This window comes from Elephantulus edwardii, unplaced genomic scaffold (assembly GCF_000299155.1).
Source record: "Elephantulus edwardii isolate Elephantulus edwardi_28Jun2011 unplaced genomic scaffold, EleEdw1.0 scaffold00246, whole genome shotgun sequence".
Lineage (NCBI taxonomy): Eukaryota > Metazoa > Chordata > Mammalia > Macroscelidea > Macroscelididae > Elephantulus > Elephantulus edwardii.
The window spans coordinates 2,263,774-2,271,256 of NW_006399996.1; positions in this window are offsets into that span (position 1 = coordinate 2,263,774).

Consider the following 7,483-nt stretch of genomic DNA (forward strand, 5'->3'; position numbering starts at 1 on the left):
CAACTAACTGGAAGAGATCCACATTTATTTCCATTCCCAAGAGAAATGCTCCAATAGAATGTGGAAGTTATCAAATAATATTAACATCATATGCAAGCAAAATATTATTAAAGTTTATCCAAAAATGACTAGACCAGAACATTGACAGAGAACTGCCAGAAGTTCAAGCTTGATTTAGAAGAGGCCGTGGCAGCAGAGATATCATTGTTAATGTCAGATAGATCCTGGCTGAAAGCAGGGACTATCAGAAGAAGGTCCATCTGTGTTTTATTGACTACACAAAGCTTTTGACTGTATGGATCATAATAAATTATGGCTAACATTGAGAAGAATGGGAATCCCAGATCACTTAATTGTGCTCATATGAAATCTATACCTAGGCCAAGAAGCTGTTATCTTGAAGGGACCAAGGGAACGCTATGTGCTTTGAAATTGGGAAGAATGTGTCTCAGGGTTGTATACTTTCTCCATAACTAAAACAGAATGGGTGGGGCTTAATCTTTTCCCTAGGCTAAGCCCCAGTAATTGGGGCAATGGAGGTACGTGTGTTGGAGTCAGTGAAACTGGCTCAGGAGATGGCAAGCTTCAGAGTTGGGTCACTATGAGTTGCAGGCAACTCGACGGCACATAACAATAACAACAAGCCCCAATGTCCACTATCAGATTCTACTTTTAGCAAGCATATCTCCAGGGCAAATCTTGCCTTTTAGCACATCCAGTCAAATACGGGGAGTCTGGTGGTTTAGTAGTAAGGAATTGCACTACCAACCCAAAGTGGTGGTTGTTGTGCACCATTCAGTTGGAACCAACTCAGAGCTGACCCTCGGGTCAGTTTACAGAGAAAGTAAATTGCATGACAAGAGGTTACCTGTTCTTCTTCCATGTGGAGGATCTGGAAGATTTGAATCATATGCTGTTGGGATTTCAGCACAGCTTCTTACCACTAGGCCACCACAGCTCCCTAAATCAAAAGTACAAAATTTTACTCCACTAGCTGCTCTATGGGAGAAAGATGAGCAGTCTCATTTTGTGTGATTTACCGCTTCGGAAAACCACTGGAGAGCAAGCTATGGGTCTGTTCTGACTCCACAGTACACAGCAAGAGAACAATCAAGGATTGGCCAAAGGCTGACTTATTTACTTTCTTTCTGTAATTTCTAATATCTGGAATTAATTTCTACCATATATCTGAACATCACTATGTAGACAGAAACTTCAGTAGCCATCAAATAAAATCAACATAAACCATAACATGTAATGTGTGGCTTGTTGTATATTGAAGAGTCTAACTGACCCATAGCTGACCCTCCAGTGGGTTTTCAGAGGCAGAAGAGGAGATTGCTCATCCTTCTCCAGCGGAGCAGCTGATGGCCTCAAACCTTGTGCCTCTGGGATTGCAGTGCAACTTCTTTCTACTAGACCACCATAACTCCCATATAACATATAATAACCCTTTAAAAAAAGCCAAGGATTCTTAGTGTGATCCCCAGTCTTTACCCATAAGTGCCATCTTTAACATATTCCATTCATATGCACATTGCCTGGAATCCTTCCCTTTGTCTCAGACCAAAAGATGCTTTTCAACGTTTATTTCCATCTTTGCTGTACCAAAAGCTGTACTTCCCAAGGCCCTTGTTTCTTATTCTTACAAAATCCCATACTGCCATGAATCTGGAGCCATTTTAAGGAACTCTGCTTCTGACTCAACTATAAAAAGACAAGGACACCCAAGTGCCCGCCAACAAATGAATGGATAGGGAAGTTGTGGTATATTCACACAATGGGATACTATGCAGCACTGAAAAACAAGGAACTCATGAAATATTATACAAAATGGGTGACCCTGGAGGACATTATGCTGAGTGAAATATATCAGTCACAAAGGAACAAATACTGCATAAGCCACTGTTACAAAATAGGACTGACATGGGAAAGGTAAAACTAAGAAAAGAGGGGATAAACAATGAACACTGCATTTAAATAGATGAGAGAAAGAATTGTCTAAAAGAAATACATGATTAGGTATACTTGCATGACAACAGTAACAGTCCAGAATAAGAGGTACATAGCAAAGTGGACTTGGGGGATAGAGGGAGGAAGGAAATTATGCCACAATGAAAGAAACTTTTTAAAGAGAAAAGTGAACTGGGGGGAGGGGAAGAAGGAAAATGTGCAACAATGAATGAATGAATGAAATCCAAGTTTTTTTAAAACTTCTTTTAAAAAAACCCCTTTTTTTAAAATACAAATTTTAAAAAAGAGAGAGAGAAAGACCATGTGGAGATGGTATTTTACCTCTACTAACTCCACAAAGGGGAACTGTCCCCATCAAGAACCTCTACAATACAAACCCAGCTTCCATCAGATCAGACATGCCCCTCATACATCTGCATCTCCTTTTAAGTCCAACACCAACCCTTTTATTCTACTGGGTCCAAAATCTGTTGCAATATCTATACGGACCTCATAGAACTATACCCAATGATATTGGGGTTTGTTAAGAAAGCTAACAGGTTACAATTCCGGTTGGCCACAGTGGGGTCAATGCTCGGGTTTTGGCCTTGCTTGGCCAAAGAATTGAACTGAATGAGAGACAGTAGGAAGATTGGAGGTGGACAAATTCCCTCATCTCAACCTAGTCCAGCCCTTTTCAGATTGGTTGTCCTTCTCAAAATAATCCCAGTGTGGGTGAGACCTTGTTACAAAACACAATGGACAGGAAAGATGATGAGACAGAAATGGTCAAAGAAAAGACACTTTTATTACACAAGATTATCTGTTATGCAGATGGCACGACCTTGTTTGCCAAAACTGGGGAGGGTCTGAGGCATTTGCTATGGAAGGTCAGTGACCTTAAATATGGATTGACGCTCAACATCAAGAAAACAAAGATTCTCATCATTGGGTCGATTGGCAGCATCATGATAGATGGTGAAGAGATTGAGATTGTTAACAGATTGTTTGGCTCCACAATCAGCACTCTTGGTACCAGTAGCCAAGAAATCAAAAGACAAATTGTACTGGGAAAGTTTGCTGTCAGAGACCTCTCCAGAATACTGAAGAGCAATGATGTCAGTCTAGAGACTAAGGTGTGCCTGATTCGGGTCATGGTTTTCACATTACTTAATATGTATCAGAAAGCTGGACTATGACTAGGGATGACAATAGGTGAATTGATGCCTTTGAGCTGTGGTGCTAGAGTATTAAATATACCATGGACTGATAGGAGAACAAACAGATTCATCCTGGAGAGGGTGAAACCAGGCTGCACCTCGGAGGCAAGGATTCTGAAGTTTCATCTGACATACTTTGGGCATATGGCCAGGAGGGACCAGTCCTTAGAGAGGAACATCATGCTTGGGAGGGTGGAGGGATAGCACAGGAGGGGAAGACCCTCAATGAGATGGATTGACTCAGTGACTGGGGTAATGAGAGTAGGTGTGTCAGAGACTATAAGGTTGGCTCAGGATAGAGCAGGGTTCGGAGTTGTTGTACATAAGTATCACTATGAGTTGCAGACAATTCGACGGCATATAACAACAACATAGCCCAAAGAGTGAGAAGGGTCTTTCCTTCAAAAGCTTTATTTTTGGACAAAGTGTGGGAGCAGAGCTGGGACATGTCCTCACCACGCTGGGAAAGAAGATGACTGAGGAGGAGGTGGAGACTGTTCTAGCAGGACATGAGGACAGGAAAGGCTACATCAACTATGAAGCCTTCCTGAAACACATCCTAAGCATCAGAACAATGCAGATCCCGTAGGGCCGGACAGTGGCCCCTTCCACCACGTTCCACCACCACATCACCCCACCCTGCCCCACCAGGCTGAACGAAGCACCCTCTAGCCACTTATTGTGTCAACAGGCAACCTATTGTTTCAAAATAAAAACAGTTCCTTCCTAAAAAAAAAAAGTCCCAGGAATTGATGGAATACCAATTCACATGTTTCAACAAACAGATGCAGATATGGAAAAATGCTCACTAGTCTATGCTAAGAAATTTGGAAAACAGCTCCCTGGACAAGTGAAGAGATCCATATTTGTTCTCATTAAAAAAAAATGAGGTCCAGCAGACTGTAGAAATTATCAAATAATATCATTTATATGACTTGCAAGTAATATCTTGCTGATGATTATTTTTAAAACACAGGAAACAGTACAGTGAGAGGGAACTTTCGATAATTTAAGTTGGATCCAGAGTGACTGTGCAACAAGGAAGCAAGCTCTGCTGGCTTGGCAGACAAGGAGTTGTGCTGCTAACCCAAAGATAGGTGGTTCAAAGTCACCAGCTACTCCACTGGAGAAAGATGGACACCACACAATTTACTGCCTTTGAAAACTCACTGAAAGCTCAGCTGTGGGTCAGTTCTGACTCAATGGAAAAACAACATGGAACAAGGGGCATCATTGCTAACGTCACATAGAACTGAAAGCAGAGAATACCAAAAAGATGTTTATTTTTGTTTAATAAATTATGACTAACAGGGAGCTCTGGTGGCCTAGTGGCAAGAAGCTGCACTGCAATCCCAGAGGTACACTGTTCAAATCCACCAGATGCTCTGCTGGAGAAGGAGGGGCAAACTCCTCCTTGTATCGCTCAAATCCAATTTGATGGTACACAAATGCAAAATAATAAATTTTTTTAGAAAAATTATGGCTAACATTGAGAAAAATGGGACTCCTAGAAAAGCTGATTGTGCTCATACGAAACCTATACTCTGGAGGGGTCCCTAACAGCAGACTTTCCCATGGCAATATACCTTTTAATTTCCTGGCTGCTGGTGCAAGTGTTGATTGTGGAGCCAAGCAAACTAAAGCTGTGAACAATCTCAATCTCTTCACCATCCATCCTGATGCTGCCAATTGGCCCAGTGGTCATTGAGAATAATGAGAATTCCAGAACATTTAATTATGCTCATATGAAACCTACACTTAGACCAAGAAGCTCTCATGCAAACAGAAGAAGGGAACACTGTACATTTTAAAATCAAGAAAGTATGCATCGAGGCTGTATCCTTTCCCCGTACCTATTTAGTCTGTATGCTGAACAAATCATCCAAAAAGCTGCACTCTGGAAAGCACAGCAGACTCGGGGGTAGGAAGGGGTCTGTAGGGTGTGATAATCCTTGTGTTTGGAATCTAGGTGTTGACTACTTGTGTTCACTTTGTGAGTGAGGTCTTAGCAATTGCATAGCCTCATTAGCTGGTGTTTAGGCCCCTAAGAATGGGTGCATTGGTCCACTTGTTAGATTAAGTAGTCTTGATTAAATGAAAACAGACAATTGAACCGACAAATTAAAATGACAAGAGTAGGTCTCAACTGGGGAACCATACTAAGGGGAATTCTAATACATCATTATTACAAATAGTGTTGGGTTTCTGTTAACTTTACCCAAAAGATTTGGTCTTTGACCTTGATTCCTGATAAATATAATATCTAGAGTAAACCATGAGTTGAAGTGCATGCGATGAGGGTGGCCTTGGTGACAGAGCAGCCTCAGGGAGGGCTGGCATGTGCACTGTGACAGGGACACCCAGTAAGAACAGGCTCTGGACACATCCTCCCACACACACAGCCCCCAGCGGTGAAAGGCATTCATGCACACGTGGGCAGGGAGCAGCAAGCTGCACTGGGCACCCTCCTAGACCTCACCTCTGCCTCATTTGCGGCCCTTCTCCTACCGTAAAACATCTAAATCTTTAAAAAAACAAACCCAAAAAACCCACAACAAAACAAAAAAAAATGCTGCACTGTATGAAGAAGAATGTGGGCATTAGTATTGGAGATGCTCATCAATAATTTGTGATATGCAAATGGCACAACCTTGCTTGCTGAAAACAAAGAGGATTTGAAACACTTGATGCAGAAATGAAAGATTATAGCCTTCAATATGGATTGCATTTCAACATTAAGAAAACAAAAATCTTTACCACTGAGCCAATAGCAACATCATGATGGCGAAAAGACTGATATTGTCAACAATTTTCTGTTGTTTAGATCCACACTCAACATCTAGTAACAAACAGTAGTCAAGAAATCGAAAGATGCAGAGCCGTGGGGCGGGGCGATCTGATGTACTGAGGTTAGGTGACTTGGCAGCTTGACATCTGTGAACTGATCGCCAACCCCATCCCGTGGGCTAAGCTCCAGGGACACTAGAGTCCTTCGCATGCTGCACCAACCAACATGCAGCGACGTGGACAGTAGGATTTTGAGCGGAACCTTTATTGGAGCTGCGGGAAGACAAAGCGTGTGCACCCGGCCATAAGGGAAATCACCAGCGAGCTGCTGTGGGACCCGGCCGGCAGGAGAAAGGCTCTGCACTGCCGTTTCCCTGGAGTCAGAAGTTCAGAGAAACACTCAAGTGGATTAGCTGCCCAACTGATCTCTAGAACGTTGTCTTCAGATCAAGAACAAACCAATGTCTGGAAGCAAGCAAGCTGTCCCACCCAATACACAAGAGCAGAGCAAGATGTCTCCCCCAGACGATGACACAGTATCAATGACTTTCCTGAAACCAGAGAGGCTGATGGAACTTTCCAACACAGAATTTAAAAGAACAATGATTGGATATTTGCAATGGATGAACAACGAACTTGAAAAATTACAAGATACTACAAGCAAAAACCAGGAGGAGCTCAAAAAGTCAATCCAGAATGTAGATGAAACAAATGAAGTGTTTGCAAACCTGGAAAAACGAGACACCATGATAAAAAACATGAGGGCCAATGTTTCAGAAGCTGTCACCATGATAGAGGAACACATGAGCAGACTGGACATGGAACACAGAACCACTGAAATAGAAGATACAGCAAAAAGCCGCAGCAAAATGAAAGGAAAAAGAAGAAAACCTAAGAATAATGCGGGACACCATCAAGAGAAATAACATGTGCATCATGGAATCTCAGAACAGGAAGAAGCAAGTGAAGGCACCAAAAATGTGGTGGAAGAATTACTAGAGGGAAACTCACCAGGCATAATGAAGAATGAGAGAACGGGACTGACATCGGGGTTGAGGGAGGACGGAGGGGGAGGGGAGGAATGATGTGTATTGCATTGAAGCACATGAGGGAGGGAACTGTTTGAATGGGGATTCTGGTCATTGGGGAAGTCCAGAGTGAGGAAGGGTTTGCATAGCAATGAAAGCTTTTCTTAATTGGAGGGGAGGCGTGGGTGGGGAGAAAAGTGCAACAATTCTTAAGTCTGTAAACTTTCATTGAAATAAAAATACAGAATACTCTTTAAAAAAAACAACAAAGAAATCGAAAGATATGTTTGCATTGGGGAAATCTACTGTCAAGAATCTCTCCAAGGAGCAATAATGACAATTTAAAGCTAAAGTTCACCTGACCAAAGTCATGATCTTTTCAATTACTTGCTTTGCCTTTGAATATTGGACAATAAATAAAGATGACAGAAGAAGAATCAATGTGTTCGAGTTGTGGTGTTGGAGAAATGTGTTGAATTTTCCATGGACTGCCAA